Here is a 27910-nt window from a genome sequence, read left to right as displayed (position 1 = left end):
TAAGCTTTCCATAACAATCCTGGTTGCCCATTCTTAAAGGCACATTCGGTCATATCCATAGAACTGGAGGACCATATTTTCATCCCTACTGAGCATCATGTTTGCAGATATGATCGTTAAATGATGGCTTGAGCAGTGGTACAACCAGAGATCATGCGGGGGCCACACTGGGCACGTGCTTAGGACGTGTCACAAGTGGTTCTTGCGACACACCAGACCAATGACACACGACATCTGACAATGACAATATTCTATTTTATTGTAGGAGTATTGTAACATTGCTGCTGAACGAGGATGATCTGTTGGTTATTCTTTTTTTCTTTAAATATAAAAATTGAAGTTAGCTTAGCACTTGACTGTTGGTGTCATTTAGATGTTTCGCATGCATTTCAGTAGGAAGACTAAGAGCTAACATCTTCTTTTAGTGCCGGGACCTTATTTCTTGACTGTCTTGATGTTGTTTTACGCCATGCCCTCGTGTTGACTTTTGCACTCGATATTTTTCAGGTACCCGCTTTATATAACGCAGGAAGGCAGCTGCATGGTCACAAGGATGCCAAAGAGCCAGCCCAGCGCGACTCCACGTAGTGCAGGGGAGCACATGCCAAAGATTCAAAATTCATTGTCATCAATTTGGACGAGAAAACTAAAATGTGGGTATTTTCGTGTTCCATTTTACTATATGTCAACAATCTTTCAAAGTAAATTATGTCAAATGAAGATAAAAATTCTCACGTGCTTAGGCAGTCATCTTAACGTGGTATGTTTATGTAATGGGTATGATGGTAAAGTCAAGATCAAGTATGCTCTCTGGAGGCAAACACATAGGAGGAAGTGTCACTGAAAAGTTAGAAATTTGTTTAAAAAAAGCTTATTAATATTGTGAGAACTGACACTTATTGTATTGCCTCTCAACAGATGTGTCCATGTGATAAAAAATAGTCGTACAATGAAATTGCATATTTGCTCAGGGACATATTATATACTTGTAACGTGCACGGTGCCTGTGTTCACTATAAAAAGCAACAGCTTATGCATGGTTAGGTGCTTACATAATTTAACAGCGTGTGAATGCAAGGGTGCAAATATAAACTACTCTCATTCTGTATTCTAATGCAGACATGATGAAGACCGATTTTCATGTCTTCCCTATTACCAATTTTTTTGCACCTTAAGTATCGCTTCCTCTTAGGTTCCAGAAAAGGGAAGCATTGGGGTCAGAATATCCCATCTTTAAGAAGTCATAATCGTTTACATGCGTGAGCATGAAACTAGTTCATTAAAGCCGCTTGTGCCTCCCGAAGTGAAGCAAGGAACAATATAAGGCCTTTAACTGCGTACACCATGGTGCGCACCTTAGAAGCCACGGAGTCAGTCGGAGTTAGAAGCCACGGATTCACTCGCAATTGGAAATTATTTTTAAAATGTAAAATTCTTTCTCTTTCTGTCAAATTTTCACATGATAGCTTCTGGCAGGTATTTGATATTTTGATTAGGATGAATCCATCTACTTGCCAACCAAGTGTGCTAGTGGAGGTAGAGATGTCTTCAATGCAAAGAACTGAGAGCGTCTAACGGGACCACTTGTTCATCAATTGGTGGATGTGAACATATAGGGCTCATCAAGCAAAAGCACATTAGTTTGATGGCTTCTGCAGGCATAATTTTTATAAAGCAAAATAAAATTTGCATTTTTGCACATGGTAAATTTCTGGACTAGAGTGCACAGTGAGGTAATGTATCAATCTTCTTAGACAAATATGTACGCGTTTTGAGATGGAAATAAGATTCCATGAAGCGCGATAATTTTTCTTTAGCGCATCTTATTCACTTCAATAGAAAAATAGCTTTGGTTTCAGCTAGTTGGTTCATTGAGCATTGCCGCATGCAAAATTCACGTGCATGGAAGGGATATGTGAAACAGAATGGTGCCTTTCCCAATTTATGATTTGCTTCTTTGTGTGTCTTTTTCATGCAGTTCCCTGCCTGCACTTATGCTTATGTCACCTTTGATGCAACATATTAATCACATCTGATTTTTGTGCACATCTGAAGCCATGCTATGCATTAAGATTGCATTTTCAGCTAGTCACAATAGTTCATCATGTACTTAGGCGAGCTGCTTGCTCCTCAAAACTATAGCATTCGTATCGTAATGGGAATGAAAAGCTACCATATATGACAAGAAATTCGATGCGCAAGATTTTAATGCCAATGCTCCTTGCAATGTATACTCATTTGCTACACACTAGATAATATTGTAAATTTTATTTTATTTGTTTGTCAGAAAGTGTAACGGAACAATCCTAACAGTACCCGGCAACTACATTCGGGAGGAGGCCAACCGAATATGAAATATGATACGCCTCTGTGCCGCTTTGAGACCGGGCGGAATATTGCTGCAGAACCACTACAAGACACTCTTAGAAACAATAGGGTGCAGCCAATACATGAATAACTTTATCGTGACATATAAGCACGGCTAGCTAGACCTGCGGCCTTACGTGAAAACATACACCACATTTCTAAATGCACTGTACTTTCAGTAAGGAACATCCATACGCCGCACAGGACATTATCAAATGAGCTGCTGTCTTAGAATGTGGCACATAAAAAAAGTTTCTTGCACAATTTATCTGCGTTACCAGCCCCATTTTTAGCAGCTGATCTGGTAATCTCTGCAGTATATGTGCATGCGTTTTGGCGCCAGAAATGCGTTTGCTGGCCAATAATGTGGCGCATATTTTTCTTTGATCATAGTGTCAACACTTTGTGAGTGTGCAAACGTTTGTTCTATGTTTAACTTTCCATTGTATACTTTATTGTTGAGAAGGTAGAGCCAATTGTAACAAAGGATATTTCTACACTGTAATACTGATGAAACTTTAGAGAATATACTTATGTTTTATAACAAGATATGTTGTAATGTTCATGCGCATCATTGTAATCTCATATTATGTGTTTGTCAGTATGTTTCTCAAATTATTATTTAGTTTGTCTTGTAAACGACCATTAAAGATTTTGACATTTTAAGAGAGAAAATGTTTCATTTTAGTAACTCGGCGACTACAGACTACATCCAATTCACCAAGCACAAGTGCAGGAGGTACCTATGAAGGAATCAATTCCCCACACGTAAGTATAGCGAGCCCCTTCTAACATGTCCATGGCTCTACATCGTCCTTTCACACTACTGGGAAGAGTACTAGTACTCTGTTCTGAAGGAGTACAAGCACTCTGTTTGGGGGAGTAGAAACACTCGGCTTGGAGGAGTAGAAGTACTCGGTTTGCAAGAGTAGAAGCACTCAGTATGGGGGAGTACTACTACCCTTCTGGGGAGAGTATTGGAACTCTGCAGAAGAGTACTAGCACTGCCTTGCGATGGAGTAATAAAAGTCTGTCAGGAGAAGTTATACTACTCTCTCTCAAAGAAGGTCGATCTACTCTCGAAAAGAGAGTGAAATATGGGACAAGTAGATACTCCCTCAAAGAGAGTACCCGGAACTCTCTTTGTTTTTAGAGTGTACTGGTGAAGTACTTGGCTGCCTAGACGTGACAAGCCCAAGTACCTAGCTGCGAGTGATTGCTGTCTACTTCCGATGTTGTACGTGACGCGAAAGTGATAGGGGCTTCCCGTTCTTGGTCGTAAGTTCCTGAGAGAAGTGCATGTACATCGCATGGGAATGCATCGTATAATAGCAGTCACGGTTTCCTGTCGTTGTAGTACCCTAAAATAGTACACATTCAGTGTGATTCTTTTCAACGTCAAACTACATTCGATGACATGGGTTCCAAGTCAATGAAGTTTTTTAGAGAGTTGGTATAAGCCGTTAACCACTGTATCCCGACATTTTAAGAACCGATCAGAAAACGCTAACAGCCATCGAAATGACTGAAGTTCCTGATTGTTGGTCCGGGCTAGTACCTCGGAAATTGCTGACACCTCATTTTCAGTAGAGTCGACACCATAGCCATCAAATGTGTGTCCGAGGAACTTCACTTTTAGCATCGCATAGAAAAAGGAAACACCTTGCTGATACGCCGGTGGCTGATTTCTAGATTCTTAAGAATGTCTATGCGCCTGGTGTGGTCTATAATTGAGGCGCCACTTACAAAAAACATCGTCAAGGTAGACGCAAACACGACAAATTCCGTTAGTGTTGACTTGCTTGATCAACTTTTAGAAGACCGCTTATGCTGCAGCTGTGTCAAACGGCAATCTGTTGACTTTGTAGAGACCCGTTGGTGTTGCTGATAGTTTGCAATTCAGCAGTTTGTTCGCTTACCTTCAACAGCTGGTTGGCTTGGGTCAAGTCCAAGGCCCTGAATATATTTAAACAGGGAATCGTGCTCAAGACCTTTTCAGGTGTCGGTAGTTGGAACGACGGCGTTCTCGTCGACAGATTCACGGTGTACCTGTAATCCCAGTTCCAATGTAGGACCCGGTTTTCTTTGTTTTCTTTCGAATGACAAATGCTCTAGCCTAATCAAATTGTTTGTCCAGCTGGATATCTTCTTGCTGCAATCTGTCAAGCATCTTCTTCAATTAAAGCTCGCAAGTCGAAATTTAAATGAATTCAATAAGCCTGGTATTTGATACGCATCAAGCATTTACACTTAACACATAGTTAAGTGACGCTAGTTGGTGCATTCTTGAACGCAGAACAGGGCAGCGCGAAAAATACAAGGACATAGAAATGTATGTACTGCACCCGCCCTGTATACGTACCTCTGTTCGCCCTTGTCTTGTGTTGTTTTTTGCACTGCTCTGTTAGGTGTTAACTCTATGCTAATATCTAGGAATCAAGCACAATTATTGTCAAACGTCAATTTGTGGTGAAAGCTACTGCGCGTAGTCACATCTTACGGCTTCCATCTCTGTCGCACGTGGCATAACCATTTCTCGAACGTGAACTTTAATGCAAACGAAGGCCCCATCCTCAATACTAACTTTGCAAGAAAACTTCGCAGCACACTAACAAACATAAGAGTAATTACTTGTGAATAATCTAATGATCCAAAACGCTGTAAATGCTCTAGCAATACAGAAACATGCATAAATGATACTGATTAGAAAAAAAGAAGAATGGGTCCACGCCCAGAGAGACTTCCCTTTTCATTTCAGTTCCCCGTAATTTTCGCTTCTGCAGAAATTGCTAGACCACATTATCGTTCACCCGCCCTGGTTGCTCAGTGGCTATGGTGTTAGGCTGCTGAGCACGAGGTCGCGGGATCGAATCCCGGCCACGGCGGCCACATTTCGATGGGGGCGAAATGCGAAAGCACCCGCGTACTTAGATTTAGGTGCCCGTTCAAGAGCCGCAGGTGGTCGAAATTTCCGGAGCCCTCCACTACGGCGTGCCTCATAATCAGAAAGTGGTTTTGGCACGTAAAATCCCATAATTTAATTTTTTTAACAATCTTTCGGTGCACTTTTTAATTTCTTTTTGAGGGAGTTGGGGGAGGGCGCTGCTTGATTGAAAAGCAACTCCTAGCATAATTCAGGTCACTGAAACATGCGTACTTTTAAACACGTTTACTGCTCCATTTTAGGAAAGGTATAGTGCGCTAACCCTGGCATCGTACAAGATGTGGACGTGCTCGGTAAGGTGCGCTGCAGTGACCACAGGATGGTAAGAACTCGAATTAGCCTAGACCTGAGGAGGGAACGGAGGAAACTGGTACATAAGAAGCCGATCAATGAGTTAGCGCTAAGAGGGAAAATAGAGGAATTCCAGATCAAGCTACAGAACAGGTATTCGGCTTTAAGTCACGAAGAGGACCTTAGTGTTGAAGCAATGAACGACAATCTTGTGGGCATCATTAAGGAGTGTGCAATAGAAGTCGGTGGTAACTCCGTTAGACAGGATACCAGTAAGCTATCGCAGGAGACGAAAGATCTGATCAAGAAACGCCAATGTATGAAAGCCTCTAACCCTACAGCTAGAATAGAACTGGCAGAACTTTCGAAGTTAATCAACAAGCGTAAGACAGCTGACATAAGGAAGTATAACATGGATAGAATTGAACAAGCTCTCAGGAACGGAGGAAGCCTAAAAGCAGTGAAGAAGAAACTAGGAATTGGCAAGAATCAGATGTATGCGCTAAGAGACAAAGCCGGCAATATCATTACTAATATGGATGAGATAGTTCAAGTGGCTGAGGAGTTCTATAGAGATTTATACAGTACGAGTGGCACCCACGATGATAATGGAAGAGATAATAATCTAGAGGAATTTGATATCCCAGAAGTAACGCCGGAAGAAGTAAAGAAAGCCTTGGGAGCTATACAAAGGGGGAAGGCAGCTGGGGAGGATCAGGTAACAGCAGATTTGCTGAAGGATGGTGGGCAGATTGTTCTAGAAAAACTGGCCACCCTGTATACACAATGCCTCAAGACCTCGAGCGTACCGGAATCTTGGAAGAACGCTAACATAATCCTAATTCATAAGAAAGGCGACGCCAAAGACTTGAAAAATTATAGACCGATCAGCTTACTGTCCGTTGCCTACAAAGTATTTACTAAGGTAATTACAAATAGAATCCGGAACACCTTAGAGTTCCGTCAACCAAAGGACCAGGCAGGATTCCGTAAAGGCTACTCAACAATAGATCATATTCACACTATCAATCAGGTGATAGAGAAATGTGCGGAATATAACCAACCATTATATATAGCTTTCATTGATTACGAGAAAGCGTTTGATTCAGTCGAAACCTCAGCAATCATGGAGGCATTGCGTAATCAGGGTGTAGACGAGCCGTATGTAAAAAAACTGAAAGATATCTATAGCGACTCCACAACCACCGTAGTCCTCCATAAAGAAAGCAACAAAATCCCAATAATGAAAGGCGTCAGGCAGGCATCTCTCCGATGCTATTCACAGCGTGTTTACAGGAGGTGTTCAGAGACCTGGATTGGCAAGAATTGGGGATAAGAGTTAATGGAGAATACCTTAGTAACTTGCGCTTCGCTGATGATATTGCCTTGCTTAGTAACTCAGGGGACCAACTGCAATGCATGCTCACTGATCTGGAGAGGCAGAGCAGAAGGGTGGGACTAAAAATGAATCTGCAGAAAACTAAAGTAATGTTTAACAGTCTCGGAAGGGAACAGCAGTTTACGATAGGTAGCGAGGCACTGGAAGTGGTAAGAGAATACATCTACTTAGGACAGGTAGTGACTGCTGATCCAGATCATGAGAGTGAAATAATCAGAAGAATAAGAATGGGCTGGGGTGCGTTTGGCAGGCATTCGCAGATCATGAACAGCAGGTTGCCATTATCCCTCAAGAGAAAAGTGTATAACAGCTGTGTCTTACCAGTACTCACGTACGGGGCAGAAACCTGGAGGCTTACGAAAAGGGTTCTACTTAAATTGAGGACGACGCAACGAGCTATGGAAAGAAGAATGATAGGTGTAACGTTAAGGGATAAGAAAAGAGCAGATTGGGTGAGGGAACAAACGCGCGTTAATGACATCTTAGTTGAAATCAAGAAAAAGAAATGGGCATGGGCAGGACATGTAATGAGGAGGGAAGATAACCGATGGTCATTAAGGGTTACGGACTGGATTCCGAGGGAAGGGAAGCGTAGCAGGGGGCGACAGAAAGTTAGGTGGGCAGATGAGATAAAGAAGTTTGGAGGGTCAACATGGCCACAATTAGTACATGACCGGGGTAGTTGGAGAAGTATGGGAGAGGCCTTTGCCCTGCAGTGGGCGTAATCAGGCTGATGATGATGATGATGATGATGATAGTGCGCATAAGTGAGTTACTAAAGAAGGCGGTGTGCTAACGGCACTACTGCTCCTTGAAACGCATTGCTACCATCGCTGAGACATTAATACACCTAATCACCCCATGCTGCGTGTGGTTATATCTATGTGAGCCTTGAAAATGAAAATGCGTAGAACGAAAGAAATTATGCAGACCCTACGCACTCTGGGAACAGAGGTTATGCGAAGCATTTCACAAGTAGCTGACTTTGCCTTTTAGTAATCCGTTACCAGATAGGCCAGCATGTTCATCTATAAGTCGAGCAGCTATGTGTCCGACGCTGGCATGCAGCGAGTACGTGTTTTACAATAGTATGTACGTCAATAGTATGTCATACAGTCTATGTTGAAATTTCAATGCTATATGAACTACGGCGGTCAATGAATAATCCATCACTCAGTCAATCAGTGTTTATTTGACGAATAAAACAAATACATCGATCAATTTGCAGGAGGAGGTCCCAGAGCTCAAGGCTGCATGGGGACCGCCTGTATGGAAGATGTATAAAGAATACATGTCGAGTACAACAGTAGCATGTTAGAAAATGCAGATAGACAAATATTTATTGAAACATGAAAACCTGTTTGAGCTAAGCTGCAGATGAAAGCGCTACAATGTCGCGCAGCTCCTGTCTAGCCTTATATCGTACGAGGAAAGCACTGGGGAATGCTAGCCGATGCCCATAGTAGTGAGTTCTAACAAAGGGTTTCAGAGCGCGACCTGCCACGCTGGAAGAATGCGAGAGACTGCCACGTGACGCATGCGCCGGGCGACTCAAAGGCCTAGTTGGAATTTTCACGAGAGAAGTATGCGCTCGATCGTCGCCTAACAGAACATCAGGTAATCGTGCTCAAAGTCAGGCATTTGATCCTGCCGCGGCCTCTACATTTTTATACGCTCAGGCTTTGCCTCGTTTAGGACCTCTTCAATAAAAAGAAATGTGTGGGCCACGATAGGATCAAACACCCGAATGGAAGCACGGCTACTCGATGTTCTGTTAGGCGACGACCATGCGCATATATCTCTCTTGAATATGCTAACTTGCCATTCCAGTCATCCGGTGCAGGCGTCACTTGCAAGTTTCTGCTTATATTATGCTTCAAGCGCAAACCGACATTTTGGTGCTGTCGGCAATAAAGGATTATTTTCGCGTCAAGAAAGCTTATAGCTAAATTTAGCTTTGAATTCCAGTCAACTCGACGCATTCAACACGAAAGCAAGAAACCCACGCAAATCCACTCATTACGAAGAGGAAAGGGCGTAACACGCCATGAAATTGTTCGATATAAAACCTTCGTTCGACAAACTTAATCTCCGAAATGCAATAAATTGATTTCGCCAAGTTCACGAATGGGATAAAAAAAAGAGATTTCATGGTTAGAACGCAAGATGCGATAGTACTAGCAGCGCGTCAAAGTACAAGCTCTTAAGAAAATGCGCGCATGAAATTTCAAGGAAAGGACACCTGGCTACGAAAGAAAAAAAAGATCGCCAGCAATAATGCAATTGGAGGGAACGGAAATGAAACTGCGCCTGAAGTTAAACTAGTTCTCACGCAAAAACTTCGAAGCGTGCGTCCACATTAGTACTACACGGTCAGATGTTTAAATCACAGAAATTCGTTATCCGCTGGTTCATAATAATGCAATATCAGAAATTAAGCATTTCGTAAGTTTACCCTCAAGGGAAGGACAATTCAACCTGCCGATTCCAGACTCTACTGTTTGACAAAGGTACGCCCTCTCAAACAAAATCACACCCTTTGGGTTGTGTCTTGCCACACAACAATAAACGTCATCTCTCATGTCCGCATTTCCTTTTTTTAACGCTGCAATGCCGGTACATCCTAGTTACGAACGGCATGCACGTTATCAGCATGACATAGCATTCCCGACAGGAATGTAGCGGGCGTGGCGTTTTCAATAAAGGAAACGCGAGCAATTAAGGCACATGATGATTATTGTAGTGTGACAAATATAGACTCCAAAGGGTGTACCTTTGTCTAAGAGTGCATCATTTGGGGTGTATATCTGCCACACAATAGTAATCGTCATCTACCTTGGTTGCGTTTCCTTTATTGAAAACACCGCGCCCGCTACTTTCCTGTCGGTAATGCTATGTCATGCTGATATCGCGCATGCGGTTCGTTACTGGGAAGTAACGGGCTCGCCGCGTTAAAGAAAGGAAATGCAGACAAGACAGATGACGATTATCGTTGTGTAGCAAAATAGCAAAAGGGTGTCTATTTGCTTAAGAGTGTGGTTCACAGCAGCTGTACAGCACGCACTCCTCAGGCCCGACGATCTAGCCCTCATGGCGGCCCGCCGCCGCTGAACCTGCTGAGCTGTCCGAGTTGTCCAAGTTGGACTGGCTTCTTGCAATTTCCGGTAACGTCTGTGGAATTATCATTCCTGAGATCACCGACAGCGTTCATCGACGCGGCCAGATGACTTCACAACACGAACATTGTCGTATAACATCGCCGGTACAAATATATGACGAAAACTGCCGCCGACAGCGATCACCTCGTCCACCGGCTCGCGCCATGTCTTTGCTCCTTCCCGGCAATTTTTCCTGGTCGGACAAGGCGGCGTAGCCCAAGACTAGACAAATTGTAGCTCAAATGTATCCAAACACAAAAATGAGCAAAAAATATTTGTTGCTATATATAGCCATTTTTATTTTCAGTGTTATTTGTATATACATTTTCACATTCGACTTCGATAGTTCGTGGGGCCGTGACAGACGCTCGACATTGACACATGTACTTGTTTTTCGAGTGACCACGTTTCATAGTCTAACAGATGTTGTCACTCAGCGCAGGACGCGCCTGCATGTATCGGGAGTTTATGGAATGTTTTCGATGGTTTTATTCGATGTATGTTGTCACCGAACGTTTTGTATTATGACTGCATGTATGCGTGACGCGAATGGCATAGAACTTTCCCCAAGACATGCGGGCAACATCAATTACTCCAGAACATTCGATGGCTCACGTATAAGAGCCGACGCACTTGACCTGTGGATCAGATGTTCGGCAATCGCTGACTCCGTTCGCCGCTATCGTTGTGCTTTGTGTAAGCCTGTGATTGTCGAGCCACACCAACGCAGTATCCGTTAGGAAAAACACGACGTTCAAAAGCTGTGAAGAGCTGTTTCACTTGTTAACGGCACTCACCCAGTGATAATGGACGAGTCATTCCTCGACGTCTTCGTGCGATCTTCCGGCGAAGGGACACGCATCTCTCAGTTCTTGAACGGAACCGGTTGGCGCAGCAGTTGGAATGGGCCGTTGTTCGTCTGCATCGTGGGACATATTCAACTCCGCTGGAGTCGGTGGGAGTCCAGCAAGGCGGCGGCTCTGTCGAAGAAATTGTAGTTCAGCCCCCATCTTCGGGTGTCCATTATCCCGCACCTTCCACCACAACTGTTACGAAGAGTGGTGATGAAATGGTTTTATTTACAGGAGATGGACGATGATTGTAGCGTTATCGTAGCGCAGACCTGCCTCCCTAACTCTTCGTTCTTGCCTACTCTTCTTTCATTTGTACCTGCCTTTCGTATCCGTTACAATATTGATACGGAACAGCCGCCACAGTGTGGTGCACTGAGGAGGAGGAAGACGACGTGTGTGCCCGTTGGATATAGCGTCGCCATTTTGGCCTCCGTTAGCTCCCCTGTAAATAAATTGTAAATAGCATTGGGTGTCAGCTACACGTAACATAAATTTGGCGGAGCCGCGCGGTATCGATCCCAGTACCCGTCATGGAGCTTCGCAGCGGTCGCAACGGCGACAGTGCAACTTCGGCTCCCGCTGGAGGCACTTCATCTACGCAAGCGTCTCCACCTGCATCCCCGACTTACGTCGCCGTTTCCCCCCTCGGGATGCTGGTGTTCTCGCTGGAGTCAGCAGTCCTGATCGACTGGCTTCGCTTATACGAACGTGTCAGAACCAGTAACAGTACCAGTAACAGGCTAGTATGCTAGCCAAAGTTCTTTTCGACCTCGACGGAGCTCCACTAGCATGGTTCTAGACTCGCGAAGAGAAGATGTCGAGCTGGGATCTCTTTGAGGAGAAGCTCCACGAACTTATTGGCAATCTGTTCGGTCACCAAGCCAATACGAAGAAAGCCCTTGCCACACGTGTACAGACGTCGATCGAGTCCTACGTGTCGTGAATTCTCGACGTCTTGGCCCTTTGTGCCAAGGCTGATCCGAACATGTTTGAGGACGATAAGGTTGACCACGTCCTCAAAGGCATTGTTCACGATGCCTTCAGTTTACTGGTTTATACGAACGTCGCCAGCATCGATACGATCCTCAAGGAGTGCCGCCGTCTCGAACATGCTAAAAGCCGCCAGGTATCCCAGCACATCACGCGACTTCCCAACACAGCTGCTACGTCATCCTGTGACGACCTCCTCCACCAGCCGTCGCGATGCGACAACTTGACCCACGTCATTCGTCGTGAGACCGAAGCAGCACAACCGGCTGCCCCTTGATTCCCGTCACCTGATCATTTTTCGGTGACAATCTCTTTGATCCAGGCCGTCGTCCGTCAAGAGTTGTCCAACGTCGGCCTGTAATCTATTTGTTCCCTATATATGCTCGGAACCTCTTTCTCCACGCACGTACTCACCCCGCTCTTCTTACTTCTCTTATGGACAGCGAAACCCCTACGAATGGCGAACCGTGGACGACAAACCGATCTTTTTTAACTGCCGACACATTGGACATGTCACTCGCCACTGCCGGAACCGCTGGACTTCTCCGACGCGCTATTCTCCTGATTACCACCCACGTCCCTCTAGCGCGTCCTTTTGCTTCGCGCCTTCTATGCCAACCCCATCATCTGACCCTGCGACACCTTTGACACGAGCCCCTACTCCCGCTGGCCTTCTGCCTCCCGCCGTCAATCTCGTTCGTCCCCGTCACACCGTGCTCCTTCTCCGACCTATTCGCCGCCCCCCTGACCGGTAAATTAGACACTGCAGCATCTGGAGGTGACGGTGCAATGACGACATTGGCACGAAATCCTCGCTTCGCCTTATTCACGAAAAAGAATCTTTTGGACGTTCTCGTCGACAATGTTGCTGTGTGCGCGTTGATTGACACCGTGGCGCATGTGTCCATTATGAATGCTGCTCTTCGCCCTCGGCTCAAGAAAGTCCTGACGCCTGCCCCGAACCGAGTTGTACAAGTCGAGTAAGGAGGGACTGTCGCTATTTTTGGCTTGTGCTCTGCCCGACTCACCAATGCTGATAGACACACCGTCGTTCTGTTCACCGTAATCGAGCATCGCCCTCAAGAACTTATTCTCGGTCTGGATTTCCTTGCCAATCATTGTGCCCTCATTGACTGTTCGGCCGGCTCACTTCGCCTTGACTTGTCTCTTCTTGCCGACCCTGTGGACCCGCTTCCAACCCATTTGAGCTGCATGGATTTTATTCGCCTACCGCCTCACTCTGTGACACACATCGATTTGTCATCACCAGCTGTACCTGACGGCAATTACTTGGTCGCACCAACTCCGGCTGTTATAATTACACACGGTGTTGCCGTGCCACACACTGTGCGGACGATTACTGGCAACCTCACCTGCCTTCCCCTTGTCAATTTCGCGCTAACCGCGCAAGTTCTGCTTTGAAGGTTGATGAGGTCGAGCCATTCATAGTGGAATATGATTACAGCTCAGCCCATACTGTCACGTCATTGCACGGTACTGACGTCGATATTGATAAGATGGTTTCCTCTGACCTTACAACTGCTCAATCTGAAGCCCTTTGCCGCGTTCTTGAAAGCTATCGCGAAATGTTTGACTTTGACAATCTACCCTTAGGTCAAACGTCCGTCGTGACCCATGGCATAAATACTGGCGATGCGAACCCTATTCACTGACGTCCGTGTCGTGTTTCTGCGTCGGAACGAGCTGTTATCCAACAGGAAGTAAAAAAGGTGCTTGAAAAGGACATTATCGAGCCTTGCTGTACTCCCTAGGCTTCTCCTGTCGTACTTGTGAAAAAGAAGAATGGAACATGGCACTTTTGTGTAGATTATCGCCACCTGAAGAAAATCACAAAAAAGGACGTGTACCCTTTGCAACGTTTTGATGACGCTCTAGACTGCCTGTACGGTGCCACCTACTTTTCTTCTATCGACTTACGGTCCGGCTACTGGATGATATTCATCGACGACATGGACCGAGAGAAGACTGCATTTGTTAGAACTGACGGTCTTTATCAGTTGAATGTGAAGCCTTTCCGTCTCTGTAACGCGCCCGCTACCTTGGAACGAATGGAGTCTTTGCTTCAGGGGTTCAAGTGGTCCATCTGTTCGTGCTATCTGGACGAAGTCATCCTTTATTCGCCCACATTCCACACATCTCTAGACCGTCTTACAGCTATTCTTGACGTGTTTCGCCGCGCCGTGCTCCAGTTGAACTCGTCAAAACATGACTTCGCTCGCCGCCTAATCACCGTCCTTGGACACCTCGTGGATTCCAAAGACGTGCCACCTGATCCGGAGAAAGTTCGCGCCGTTACCAAACTTCTTGTTCCGAAGTCTACCAAGGACGTTCGTAGCTTTGTAGGGCTGTGCTCTTATTTTCGGCGCTTTGTGAAGGATTTTTCGACCATAGCACGTCCCCTTACTTACCTCTTGAAGAAAGACGCCCCATTTTGTTGGGGTCCTGACCATGCCGCATCTTTTTCGCAGCTCACTACTCTCCTCACCATGCCTCCAATTGTGGCCCACTTTGACCCGTCTGCCTCAACGGAAGTTCGAACTGATGCCAGTGGTCACGGCATAGGAGCAGTGTTAGTACAACGCCAGTGTGGACATGATCGCGTTATAGTATATGGCAGTCGGCCGAACGCGATCATTCAATCACAGAGCGCGAGTGCCTCGCTCTTGTGTGGGCTGTTGCGAAGTTTCGTCCATATTTGTACGGACGCCCATTCTGTGTCATCACTGATCACCACGCTCTCTGCTGGCTATCCTCGCTCAAGGACCCCACGGGACGACTCGCTCCCTGGGCGTTACGTCTTCAAGAATATACCTTCTCCGCGGTATATAAGACGGGACGCTTGCACCACGATGCCGATTGTTTGTCCCGCTACCCTGTCGACGAACCGGCTGATGCGGATGTCATCGCTTGCGTTTTCTCTGTGTCCCAGTTGCTTCGAGTTGGCAGCAAGCAACGCCGCGATCCTTCATTACGAGCCCTCATCGACCGTCTGGAATCAACGACTGGCGACGCCTCTCTCCCGATGTTTCTCCTCAAGGAGAGGACATTATACCGCCGCAATTTCGATCCACATGGCCCTGACCTCCTACTCGTCATTCCATCACACCTAACGTTCGACTGTCCTCCACCAACTTCACCATGCTCCCTTGGCTGGACACTTGGGCGTCTCGCGCACATACGACCGTGTACGCCGTCGATTCTTTTGGCCGGGTCTCGCCGGCTCCGTGCGGCGCTATGTTGCCGTTTCTGAACCCTGTCAGCGTCGGAAGACGCCCTCCACAATTCCAGCTGGATGCCTCCAGCCGATCGACATTCCCCTCAACCATTTTTCCGTGTTGGTCTAGACCTTCTTGGACCATTTCCTCTCTCGGGCTCCGGAAATAAATGGGTCGCCGTCGCTACTGATTATGCTACGCGGTACGCAATTACCAGATCCCTTCTCACACGTTCTGCTACTGAAGTTGTTGACTTTCTTCTCTATGATACCATTTTATTGCACGGTGCTCCGCGCCAATTACTCACTGACCATGGCCGCAGCTTTCTCTCGGCAGTCGTTGAGGACATCCTCCGCTCCTGCTCCACAAAGCACAAGTTCAGCACGTCCTACTACCCGCAGACCAAATGCCTCACGGAGCGCCTCAACCGCGCCATCACCGACATGCTTTCGAGGTACGTTGCGACCGACCACCACGACTGAGATCTTCACTTACCATATGTGACGTTCGCGTATAATTCATCGAGTTGGGAGACCACTGGCTATTCATCAATTCCATCTTCTATATGGCCGAGAAACCGCCTTGCCCTTGGACATTTTGCTGCCCTCGCCCGCACGTTCAGCCATGCACTGAATACGCCCGCGACGCGATCGCACACGCCGACCACGTGCGCCAGCTAGCCCGCACCCGTCTCGAGACCTCACAAGAGCATCAAAGACGACTCTATGACTGCCACCATCGCGACGTGCACTTTTCTCCGCGTTCTCTGGCCACCCATTCGACGTGTAGGCCTTTTCAAAAAGCTGCTGTCGCGCTACATTGGTCCATACCGTGTGGTGCGACAAGTGACCGATGTCACGTATGAAATAATCCCCCCCAACCTTTCAGCGTCATCGTCAGCCGCAAGTGACATCGTTCACGTGGCGAGACTAAAGCCATACCACGCACCTTTCACCGCGGATGTGTAGATTAAGCAAGGGAACGGTGCTTCCACTGCCGGGAGAAATGATACGGAACACCCGCCAGTGTGGCTGCACTGAGGAGGAAGAAGACGACGTGTGTGCTCGTTTGATATAGCGTCGCCATTTCGGCCTCCGTTAGCTCCCTTGTAAATAAATTGTAACTGGGCATCGGCTACACGTAACAGTATGTCATCTCGTATATTCAAATAACAGATCGATGCTATCATGTCTATCACTTATGTGTAAGTCGTACTTTATGAATTTTCTGACGCATTGTAGTTTTAGAAATTCAATTAGTTCCGTAGCTCCTATGCCACAGGCGGCGGGCCTGCGTGGTTCGGTATCATCTTTCTCATACGGACCACGGTGCGACACCGTGCGCCGATGCCGGATATACTGCGACACGGGGCCCTTAACGCTGTCGTGCTAAGATTCATCTCGCCCATAAGGGAAAATGTCGGTAAAGCTTACTGTGAGAAACATGGAGTAGGTCGAAAGCTACGCCCGGCGCGATACTACACCAAGAAGCCATGGCCATGAACACACTGGAGCGTGTCAACCGCCTGTGGTTCTATTCTTTCGTACCGGCACAATGATCGCCCGACCCTATTGCTCCTCCTTTCTGAGCATGGCCATGTTAGAACAGTGTGAATATTGTCAAAAACCCTCTACTGCCTTGGCTCATCCCGTTGCTCGGTGGTTGGGTGCCTGATGACAGAAAGCGATGAGATGAAGATGAGACGATGTTGCTGGCGCAAATGTTAGCAGGGTGTCGCCGGGTGCGGTGTAACTGCATCAAAGTGCATCAAAGATCAAAGCCATCGGCTGAGGGGAGGGGGTGTATTTCGCATACACACGCACAGCTGCTGTGCCTGTTCAGCAAGCTAAAATATAGCCTTCGAAATTGGTTTCTTCTCGATGAGAGCCACCTCCGGAGCGGTGGATTAGGGCGCCACTTATATCACAAACATGTCGTATATTCTCAGTAGCCCAAATATAGGCACATAACTAAGTCGCACAAGTCGACGCGAAAAACTTTTTCCTGTATCCCATTTTGCCTATATATAGCCAAATCTGGCAATAGTGTTTCCCGGCCAGATCAGTTTTTCCCCCTCCTCCGCCATCAAAGCTACGCACAGAGGGGACGACTTCGATTCGTTCCCTCATTGCGCCTATCGCTTTGCTTTCACCCTCACAGCATCTCCCTCACTGCTCCTTGCAGCTTTTGTTTCGTACCACTCTCTCAACGCGTCAGCGCGCTTTTTGGGCGCTAAATGTCCAGGTAGCATGAACACGTTTCATTTGCTCATTGGCAGCATACAGCCGTCAGCAGCTGGTTGGCCGCGTTTTGTCAGGCATGCTTTCGCTTGAATGTACGCTTATATGCGGTTGTCTGGGATGAAGCGAGAACATATCGCTTATACGGAGAACGTTATGCCGGACTTGAGTAAGAGTGTATCTACTTGACTGCCCCAATGTGCCAGGAATGAGGGAAAGAAAGATTCGCAATAAATGTTTAAAACGTTCCTACAAAAAAATACCCGGCTAAAGCGCAGCAAATCTCGATTCTTAAATATCCGCTGCTGCAACAGCATCAATGAAGGGTCATGTGGATCACATCCCGCGGTTTTGAACATGAAAGCTCAGAAAATCAGACATTTATAAACAACACAATATACGTCAACTTTTGTCGTTCTTTATCATGAAATGCCTTGTATTGGTCCAACCACCGAAAGAGATTTCAATGATTTGAATCAGCTTGGAATTATTGTATCCACGATGTTTCTCGCAATAATGTATACAATAGGTTTTTGAAGAACGCATCTCGTCCATTGACGATTCAATAAATTTCAATTGAAATGAAATACGCTTAGCGGATTATCCCCTTGTGCATTTGTTCGAGCAATATGCGCCCTCTCCAGTAGTTATGCATATTTCCACCAGCTTCGTTACTGGTTTCCTTATGCAAGTTGAGAATACTTTTCATAGAAAGCGGTTCTGCACAGAATAAGACATTGGTATTGTCATGTTAGCGATTATTTCATACTTAGCTCGGTTTGCGTTTCGGATACATGTCTTGCGCATTGCATTGGTCAGTACGAACTGTTTTCTGTACTTAAGCTCATTTCTACCAGCATTAATCCTGGTGTAGGAACACAAATTGATAAGGGAATTTTTTTTCTAGGCAGTGGTTGCAAGCAAAATAAGATATACTTGAAGTATTATAAAAATACAGATTCGCACTGCACTGAAGTATTTGATAGAACACTGCATCTTAGATATCTTCTGCTAGATTTGTGCTGTGCCACAAAGCACCAGACCAATATGTAAGAAAGGTAATGGTACACTCCGAATAATTTTGTCTATAGTCTATGTCAAAAAACATTCTTGAGGTTGTCGAAGGGACTCCGGTTCATCGCAGGCCTGATCACTAGCCTGAATAAGATCATGTAATAGGTGTGATAGATCGCATTCATTGAGTAATAAAACACAGTGTCCCCCTCTTCTGCTCCTTGATGCAGGTCTATCAGAATGAAAGAGGCCTTGATCTTGGAGGAACTCTGCCTGGGATTCTTCCAAGAAGGCGGCAAACACAGATCGAACGTTGGCTAAACGACGCTTTAAGGAGGGCAAATAGGTTTCTTACAAGAATGGGCTTCTCTCCTTTACGGATTGAGGACGGAAGTGCAGCCGCGAACATGAGACTTACCTGGGGAGTAAACGGTTTTCGCACTGTGTCGGAGTAACGTACTCTGGCATTGGTAAACACGTAATAAATACCCGACACAACCTCGCCTTATTGTTTCGTTTGCTTTACTTAGACATACGCGTGTCTTCGCCCCTAAATTTACGCCATAAATACACGGACTTTAACCGTCCTTCCGAAAGTCCCAAAGATAGCATTGTTTTTTTAATCTTCCTGTTTCGGGATGCTTTAAGGTAAAGTGAACATATGCCTTGACGGTGGCCGTTCCAGAGTATGCAGGCACTGCATTCTTGTGCAGGATGGCTTTAGTACATATTTAAGACTCTCCAGCTATGACCCATTGAAACGTTGAGGTATTGTGTCACATTTTCTGATCATGCATATTAATTGTAGACTTGCATGCTAAGCAAGTCATGAGGAAATCCTCTCCTCTTGTAATTAAAGAGCTCTTGTCAAGGACACACTACAGTTAGGTAAGCAACTCAATCAAGCACTGGAGGTGTGTAAGACATGTGAGCTAGTTCACTGTGAATTCGAGAGCTTCCTTTAATCTTTGCACTAGCAAGCGCTGATATTGTGGCAAAACTGTTTTTTCTTTTTTTGCAAGAAACACAGGGGAAAGAATTAGCGACGTAAGAATATACTGGACACAATCAGGGCCATTTTCATTGCCGCAAAATTGAGCAACGAGTGTTTCTTTAGACAGAAGATAGTCAATATAATTCTGAAAAGCTTTTACGCAGAGATACTCGAACCACTATGATATAAATCTTATGAATTAGTTAGCGCTGTAATAGTATAACCGGATTCGGGCCTAGTAACGCTCAAGAAAGGATTTGGCACAACACTTGAGAAGCAAAGCACTGCACAATACGACAAACCATGAAAATTTGTTAGCGCCAGTAAGCTGGAAAAAGATGTGCATAACGTATAATCAATAATAACAATACCTTCCGGTTGTTTAACATTGCCAAGTAACACCGTGGCTATAAGAGATACGGCTACAGAGGGCTACATATTACTTTTGAGCATCTTGATTTCTCTACCGTGCACCTAATCTAAGTTACAAGAGCGCGTTTTTTTATCAAGCAGTCAAAATGCAGCAGCCGCGGCCGGAAATTGAGGCTGTAACATCCTTCTTGTCAGGTGAAATACATAGTTTCATAGCCAGCAAAAAAACAAAGGACACGGATCGGCACATGACGTTTGCGGCACGCCTCGAAAACAGTAGTCACTTTCACGTCGGTCCAAAGAAACATAATAAAAGTTAATATTAAGACTACTAATTGGCCTAGCTAGAATTTTGAATGCATGGTTATAAAAAAATACTGCGCCACACAAGCGACGAAGAAAGAAAAGCGCGACACGGGCGCTGTCTCACAATTGAATATTTATTCGGATCTACCCTGAATAAATACACATACAAAAGAAAGCAAAGAAAACCAGACCAAATACAACAGCAAACCAGAATCAAACCACTACGTGGCATGTAAGGAAGAAGTTTGCTTTTGTATGTGTAAGTGTTTCGATCCTTTATCTAAGGGAACAGGGTAGGCAAAGTTTCCGAAAAAAATCAATTTTTTGTTTTTGTGTAATTTAAAATCTCTATTCTTTCCTTAACATGGCCCAGTGTTTCATTTGCGCGCACGCGAAATATTTACCTCAAAATCAAGGTTTTTCGAAACCTAGGCAGCATCCAGCCACGCCGCCTTTGACACATGCTCGGGATCTGTGCCTCTCCTAAACTGAGAAATTTTCACCGCCTATTTTTGTCACGTTTAGCGGAATGGCTGCCACTCAGCTGGCAACAGTGAAAACCTAGCTAGCATATTTCACTTAGCAAAACGAATCCTAAGACGCAGCTGGATTACTTGCAACGCGCGGCGTTTTGCTCGTGCTTCAGCGTGTTTTCGCGGACAATCGAATTTGTTTATACTTTGGTGCTGGTTATTTAGCGGTAATGCAATGACGAAGCCAAAAAAGTGCTTTAAAAAGCGTCTCTTCCACAGAAACCGGCATCAGTCGATTTTCAATGACGCCAATTCTCCGCAACGCAATCCAAGAGTGGGCGCCGCGGCCACCACGTGCGCGTCTGCATCGAAGCTTTCGCACTCGGTGGAACGCTTGAAGCGGAACGCCGGTGTTTCAGCAGCTCCCAAAGCCTGAGCTTCTCCAGAAATGTCTCCATGGAAAAACTCAGAACGTGAATGAGGCGTTCAACAACGTTTTATGGGAGCGGGCTCCGAAGAATGTCTTTCTTGGCCTCAAGACGCTGAACATAGAGACAATGGATGCTGTGCTAACTTTTAATGACCGCAGCATTGTTCGAGCCGACATTTTGAGGTCATTCGGAGTTTCTCCAGGACAGTTCACAGTCCAGTGGTTGCGCGAAGCTGATCGGCGACGACTGTACTTTGCTGAGAGGGCTACACGACTGGTCACTAAGGAGGCCCGGAAAACAAGGCAGCTAGCACAGAAAAGAAGTGTTGACGATGGAGTGGACTACCAGGCTGGTGGCTATACAAAAAATGAGCCAGAATTTGTTTCTAGAGTCCAATATTGCAATAAAGCTCTTTCTTCCACTTCAAAGCCAATTATCTCAAAACACAAAATTTTGCTGCATTTGACCCTTTTTTTCAGAAACTACAAGCGCTAGGGAGATTATATTTTCCAGATATTGAGCAAACATTACAGACAGTCTACTGAACCAGGATTATAAATATTCTTGCAGGGAATTTTTGTTTACGGGCTATTTACTGCAGATTTTGGCTCTAAAATTTGGTGGGTCCAGTAAAAAAAGAAAACAAAAACAAACTAATATTTACAAAACAATAATCCTGGTTCAGTAACACTACCTGACGTTGCTGATTGCAATGCCACCAAGGTTAATGTTCTAACCTCAGCAGATCATGAGAAAAAGGGTCACGAACATAGCCTAAAATGCATGGCAAGAATAGGACCTACCCTGTCCCCATAAATCGCACAGCCACGGAAATGGGGCAAAGCAGGATTAATTTGAAATCATAATAAATGCAGAGAAGGGCAGCAGCGCTTATACTCGGACTTACAGAAATTAACAAGAAAATACAGTCACGTTTCCCACCGAACGCGGGTTACGCGCAAGTGTATGGGTGCTATTCCCTTTTTGTTCATCGTGCTTAGAATGATTGCATTGTGGCAAGCCGTCTGGCCCGTTCCGCGGGAGTCTCCTGGGCACGGTAAGCCCGTGCCTTTTGTCGGACTTGTTTTGCTCGTTCACTCATCAATTTTTGACTCTCGCACCGCCATGGTCGTCACAGAATTGTCGTCACAACTTTGTCGTCATACTCTCGTCTTACCATCGTCATCAAGTTAGAAATGTCATTCCATTGTCATCATGCCATCTTCGTTATGCTGCCTTCATGGGTCCGTCGTCATTATTGCTTCTTCGTCATGCCTTCGTATTCATACTGTCGTCATTCAATTGCTATTACGCCGCCATTGCGCCGTGATTTTGTCGCTGTGGTGCATTCTTTGTCAAAACGTCGTCGTCATGTCATTACTGTCGTTGTCAAGCTACTCTTGTAGTGCTTTCTCCCTGATACAGTTGTCGTCATGCAATTTTCTTCATACACTCATCGTCAGCCCCATGTACTATGTATTCGGTGCCACGCTGTTGTCGGTGTATTATCGTCATCATTTCGGAATCGTCATTTAATGGGCGCCATGCCTTTGTCGTAATACCGCCATCTTTGCTCCATTGGCGCCATTCCTCCTTCGTCACTGGGTGGTCGTCATACAGTAGGCGTCATGCAGTCATGCTCAAGCCCAACCTGGGCATGAGAGTGTCATAGCGAAGTGGGCCAATACCGGATACAGTGCATGTCGCACGTAGCTGAAGCCGCGGGAGTCTCAGAATAATCCCTACACATTTTGAATATATGTATCTTGAGAAATACGGTTTTTCGGTACATTGCGTGGATGCTAATCGCATAACCATCGCTAGTCATCGTGAGGTGGGTTCTGCCGAATTTTTCCGCGCACAACTACACCAAGGCCTACCAGGTGTGCTACGAACAATTCACTTACCATGTCCCCGGTGAAAACATAGAACCCAAGTACTAGCAGATCTTAAGTATATCGCTCTGTGGACGCGCCACTAAAATATGGAAAATGCCTAGTGCCAAAATGCAAAACCTAAATCGCTGGGCTCTACTAAGTTCTACGATTAGTCGCCAAGCCGCTAACCCAGTGATGAGAACTTGCTATCTAAAAATACAAATCATGGCATGTTGACTTCTTTCATAAGCACCTATCCCAATTACGTTTGGGACGTAACTAAAACCATTGAAACATGTCGTGGTTTACTACAGGCAAACGATAAAGATTCACAGCTAAAAGTTATACAAGGAGAAAGATGGGCAAGTTCGTAAGCGTTCATACTAGTAAGAGCGCGGTGGTGTGTGCATCAGTAAACTTTTGAGTCTACGCTCCTTTTGTGTTCCTTTCGCCCCATCCGTCGTTTCTTTTGCGATGTCACCATTGTGATAATTATGCTGCGGTGAAATTATTAAATTATTTTTGTTATTTATGCTGCGGTTAAATTTTCAAAGAAGACGGATGTGCTACGTATTTTGCAGAAGCCAAAAATAGATATTGTCAGGTGGTGGTGACGTTGAAGAACACAGTAGCAATACTGTGAAAGACAAAACTAACTTTTATTGGGCGAACCTGTGCCCACAAAAACAGGCTTCACTTATAGCACAACGATAGCGGCGAACACGGTCGGCAATCGTCGAAAATCTGATCAGCGGGTCAAGCTCGTCGGCTTTTATCCAGCAGTCATCGAATGTTCCAGACTAATCGTTGGGACCCGCATGCCTTCCACAAAGTTTTACACCATTCGAGTCACGCGATGAAATCAGATAACACAAGGTTCGGCGACAACAGACAGCGGATAGAAGCATCGATAACTTTCCAGAAACTTCGGATACATGCAGACGCGTCCCGCGCTGTGCGATAAAATTTGTTAGGCGGCGAAACGTGGTCGACCGATAAATGTAAGTACGCGTGTCAATATGATGAATCCGGGCAAAAAACGTCTACAGTCATGGCGCCTGCCATAAGGCACTGAAGCATTCCGAGGTAAGCCAAGTTTACAACCACTATTGCTGCGCAGCACATTGTTTGTTTATGCCTGTATTGATTGACTGTACTGTATTGTTTATGCCTGGTGTTGTGCACTTCTCTACTCTTATGTCCTGTCTGCACGCCTCACCTCTTTTTTGCATAATGACTGTGCTGATTTTGTTTCACTAAGCAAATTATTTCTGATCACTTGTTTTTCTTGATAAACGCGAAGCCTGATATACGTATTTTCGAAAAATATTCTATAATTGGGACAACCATTATTCGACATTGCAAGCGCGCTTTCGGCTTCGGCGTCGCCCTGAGCTTTCGTATAAAGTCCAAGGGCGATAACAGCGACGCCACGCGTCCTACGCTCTATGTGCGAGTGATGGCGTGCGACGGGATCGTGGCTCAATCTCAGCCGCGTGAAGGAGAAGAAAGCGGGCAGAAAGCGCGCCGTCTCCCGTCGTACGCGAAGCACCCAACGTTGCAGTTCAACGAGGGCAGGACAAAGAGAGAGCGGGGGGCTGCGTTCTACTGCGGCTGCAACTGCGCGTGTGGCGGCTGCGCGCGGCCCCGCTGAATATTGAGAGTACTGATAGTGAATTCCTGTGGCAGATTCTGAGTGGCCGGTAAACTCCACGCCGGAGCACTCCGCTATGGCGTAGGGCAGCAGTATGAAATCTGCGATTTAAACACAGGCAAGCCCGCCAGAGAAAGTGCCAGGGGGTGCTAGCGCACATCCGCTTTCCGAAGTTAACAGCATTTCTCGCGTTTCGCCCAGTTTTCGGCATTTTCGGCTTGCACTCGCGCGTGCTGTGTTCGAAGGTTCGCGATTCATTTTCGCCTCCTAATGGAAGTCGCACCGCCTGTAAGCCTGCTTGTCTCGTCGATGGTGGATCCGGGAAGTGCGGACACTGAAGGTGGATGGATTTGGCTCTCGCAAAAAGCACGCGTGTTCGTGCGATATTTCCCATTGGGTTCCGCTGCAGCGTGTGAAGTTCACGTAATGGTGACACGGATACTTTATCTCACTTTTATGTCCCTATTCCGTAATGTGCTGAATAATAGTTTGCCACACAGCACGGCCAGGTGATACAGCCCCATTGCAATAACGATGTTGTCGGAGGACTTTAGCTCCCTGTGGGGCCTTCGTAGATCGGCCAATGACGCTGAGGTAGCTCGAGTTACTGGCAAACTTCATAAGTCACAATCACAGCTTCTACTCGCTCGTTGACTTGCAGGTCGAGTTCAATGACAGCCACTGGGTGATTTGAAGCTATCAAACAGTCTTGGCGACAGTCACATTCGACAGGTCGCGACATCGAATCCCGATGGAGGCCAAATGCAAGACCGCCTTGTTATTGAGGTTAAAAAAAAAGAACTCCTGGTGGTCAAAGTTATTCCGGAGCCCTGCACTATGGTTGTGCCGTACATTCAGATCGAGGCCTTGGCAAGTAAAACCCCATAATTAATTTGTTTCTTTTCGTTCGATGTGGGCATTAAAATTTGTTGGTAGTAACAAAGCTATTGACGAATCTATTTCACCTTTATATTATTTGCAAATTCATTCAGGAGGAAACCGGGCTATTAGCCAATGTTCATGACTGCGGTGCTTTGCTTAATATCTAGTGAAAATATTCTGAGGTAAAATGGAGTTCCTGTATTACTTGCACATGCTCTTAACGTTTAACATTATTAAGCAAGTGAAGATTGGTACGGGCACGGATACAGTACTGTGGGGAGATTTTTTTTCGCCTTTCCCATGATTGTGTATTTCAGATCTTGCAAGCAGTACAGGCGTTCTCCAACACCTTGAAGCCAGGACTCTAAGCCGGGGGACCAGCTATCGCAGTAAGCCCATTTGTCGGTAATGTTCACATGACATATCTAATTGTGGCTTGCTCTTTTTCAGGTCTAGCGTGTGAATGGACAGCGGGCGAAACAAAGTTATTGCTAGATTATGAGCAGTATTTTCCCCATCTTGGTCCCATCAAGAAATTCAAACATAAAAACATATATTTGCCCACATAGCTGCAAATCTTCATCAAACAATGGAGATAACAAGGACCAGAGAGCAATGCTGCAGTCGTTACAAAATTATAATTAGGCGCAAGACGTCTGTCACAAGCCAAAATAAGAAATCAGGAAATTCTCCCTGTGAGGTGCCATATGAGGAGGAGCTGGCAAAGATGAGCGCTCAGGATGACAGAATCAAGCAAGAAGACGCAAGAGATGGCTACGGCATCGTTTCAAGAAAACAGATTAGCACTGTGTCCAACAGAAAAGGAAGTTGGTCAGGGGAGACAGATGAGAGACAGGAGAGATGCTAGATTGACGACAATTCGCAAAGCTAGCAGAGCACAGACTACATCGACAGGGCACACGACTGACGCTGATGAACAAAAGACAAAATCCTCTCGTCTTTCCACTTCCAGAATGCAAGAAATTAAATGTTTTTTAAGGAAATGACGCAGCATCAAGCGCAGAAAGATGCACACAGAGCAGCACGGCATGAGGAGAGAAAAAAACTAGTAAGAGGAAAGCCGACAGAGGTCGGTGCAGCGCAAGGAGAAAATGGCACTGCTAAGTCATGCGCCTGGCTTTGCTTTGGATGAAGAGCGCTAAGTGAAAAAGAATCTGGATAAATAACCCGTTTGTACACATAAAAAAACTGCTTAGGTTAGTCAATCACATTTTATTTCAGAGTCTGTGGCTGGGGTTCCCAAGAGAAAGGTTGCTGCAGACACATAACAGTGCCTTTACAAATTACGAGCTTTGTTTCATGGTGTTGGATGTTTGAAAAATATTTGTGTTACATGAAACCGAGTAAGCAAACATTCTTTGCAGTTCGTTTATTGTCCTCCAAACCTTCTTGCAAGCACTTTGTCTGGTTTCAACTTACCGAGCCTACGCAGTGCTCCCTTTTCTGAAGTCTCTTTATGACATTCACTGCTGTCTGCGCACGTTGACCATTCCACATCACTGCCACCCTCATCATCAGTACCAAAGAGCAATATGTTACCTGTGTTAATGCGCATATTGTGCAGGATACAGCAGGCAACCATTAACTGATTCAACCGAGGGACAGTGCGCAGCTCAAGGTACATCGACTGACGAAAGCGCTTTTGAAGGATTACAAAAGAGTTTTCGATAAGCACACGTGATGCTGAGAATTTCGCGTTGAAATCTCTCTCGGCCTTTGACAACCCTCCAAAATCTCTGTAAGGGGTCAGCAGGTATGGTTTTGCAGGGTATGCTGCGTCACCTAAATGGTGATATTTGTCTCCGTGGCATACGCCCGGGAGTCTTTTAGCTAGTGAGGACATGCGAAACACGCGAAAGTTACGTGTCTGGCTCGAGATTCCAACGAAAACAGCAGTAAAGCGTCTTCTGATATCACATATAGCCTGCAATGTAATGGAGAGAAAGTGATGTCTCTTGCTGTAGGTGGAAGCGATCTTACTTGCGGGGCTCTGAACATGGATGTAACACCCATCAATGCATCCAACGACACCTGGCACTCGTGGCACCTGCAGAAAATAGGACCATCTATACCAGTTCGTCATTCAATTCGCTAGCGTTCAAACAAATCAGGTGTGCATACTTACTCAAAATATGTAGACAGCTTCTCTAGGTCATCACGAAATTTCAGGACAGTTGGCACTAAGGTGAGCAGGTATTCTGCCACTTTGTGAAGTATCCTCTACACGGCAGTCTCAGCCATGTTAAACGTGTCGGCTACATCCCACATACATGTGTTTTTGGCTGCGTAGATGCGCAGTAAGGCAATCGGGCGGCTTATTCTGCAGTACAACTGGGCAAAGACTGGAGAATACAGAACTGTTTCATTGGTATCTTGGCTGTACAAACGAACGATCACCGCTAGAAAC

At 45.7% G+C, this 27910-nt stretch overlaps 1 protein-coding gene across 2 annotated transcripts in view; it reads left to right on the top strand.

Annotated features, from left to right (window-relative positions):
- The window catches only part of LOC126525137 (uncharacterized), a 90049-nt gene that overhangs the window by 37710 nt on the left and 24429 nt on the right, over positions 1-27910 (top strand). Inside the window, exon 3 of one of the 2 annotated variants that reach the window (XR_011893469.1) lies at positions 18724-18996. The exons of the other annotated variant lie outside the window; for it this stretch is intronic. The gene's annotated coding sequence lies outside the window, so the exon portion shown is untranslated. Of the gene's footprint in view, positions 1-18723; positions 18997-27910 lie in introns of those variants that run through there. 2 annotated transcript variants of the gene reach the window in all.

The sequence above is a fragment of the Dermacentor andersoni genome, chromosome 3 (genome assembly GCF_023375885.2).
Source record: "Dermacentor andersoni chromosome 3, qqDerAnde1_hic_scaffold, whole genome shotgun sequence".
Lineage (NCBI taxonomy): Eukaryota > Metazoa > Arthropoda > Arachnida > Ixodida > Ixodidae > Dermacentor > Dermacentor andersoni.
The sequence above is the reverse complement of the archived record's forward strand: the minus strand, read 5'-3'. Positions and strand labels throughout refer to the sequence as shown.